Genomic DNA, 867 nt, shown 5'->3' with positions numbered 1-867 from the left:
ATCGCCAATGCCACTCCTGACTCAGAGCCCAGCCCACCATCTCCCCGTGGTATGGAGCATCAGCCCGAGCCCACCGATGGCGGAGAGCCATTTCCCACCGCGATCAGTGAGCCAGAGCAAAGCCAAGCGACTGAGCAGAGGGTCACCCCGGAAGTTGAGCCCAACCCATCAGACCAGGTGCGAGAGCCAGCTACAGAGCCCACCACGAGGGAGAAAGCCACGGACGGTGTGAGCGTGGAGAGGAGCTCCGCCCCCTGCATCGCGGCTGAGGGTGAGCTGAGTATGGCGAGGCAAAAGTGCCAAAATGACGAGGAGAGGGTTCCAGCCCCCGAATCCAGTTCAGAGCGACCTCCAGTGCCTGCTCCTAGAAAGAACCCTCCAGTGCCCGCTCCTTGAAAATGATCTGCCCCCCCCACCCGCTCCAGCCTCCTCCACCGCTGTCGTCTGGCAGCCCCTCTGCTTACCCTCAGCCCACCATCATTACGGTGCGAGCCCCGCGGGACTGCCATCCTCCAGCGTCGTCAGGGTCGGAGTATCCCTCGCCTCAAGCCTCCGAGGCCCGGACTCTGCCTCGGCCCGTAGACCCAGCAGCTCAACCTCGGCTCCTAGCTCCCTCGCCTCCACCGTCACCCGTCGATCCATCAGCTCCACAGGGCTACCTCGTCCCTCCGGCTCCGGCTCCGCCTTGGTCGGGCGTTGACCCGCCATCGCCTCTGGACTCCTCTCCTCTGACTGCGCCTCGTCGCTCCATCCCACCGGCTCCGTTGGGCTGCTTCCTCCCGCCAGCTCCACCTTGGTCCTCAGTCACTCCGGCTCCGCCGCAGATCTCTGGAGCTCCGCCTTGGTCGCCAGAGCCCTCAGCTCCAC

This window comes from Sinocyclocheilus grahami, unplaced genomic scaffold (assembly GCF_001515645.1).
Source record: "Sinocyclocheilus grahami isolate Dianchi unplaced genomic scaffold, SAMN03320097.WGS_v1.1 scaffold3271.1, whole genome shotgun sequence".
In the NCBI taxonomy this organism is placed as follows: Eukaryota; Metazoa; Chordata; class Actinopteri; order Cypriniformes; family Cyprinidae; genus Sinocyclocheilus; species Sinocyclocheilus grahami.
The sequence above is the reverse complement of the archived record's forward strand: the minus strand, read 5'-3'. Positions refer to the sequence as shown.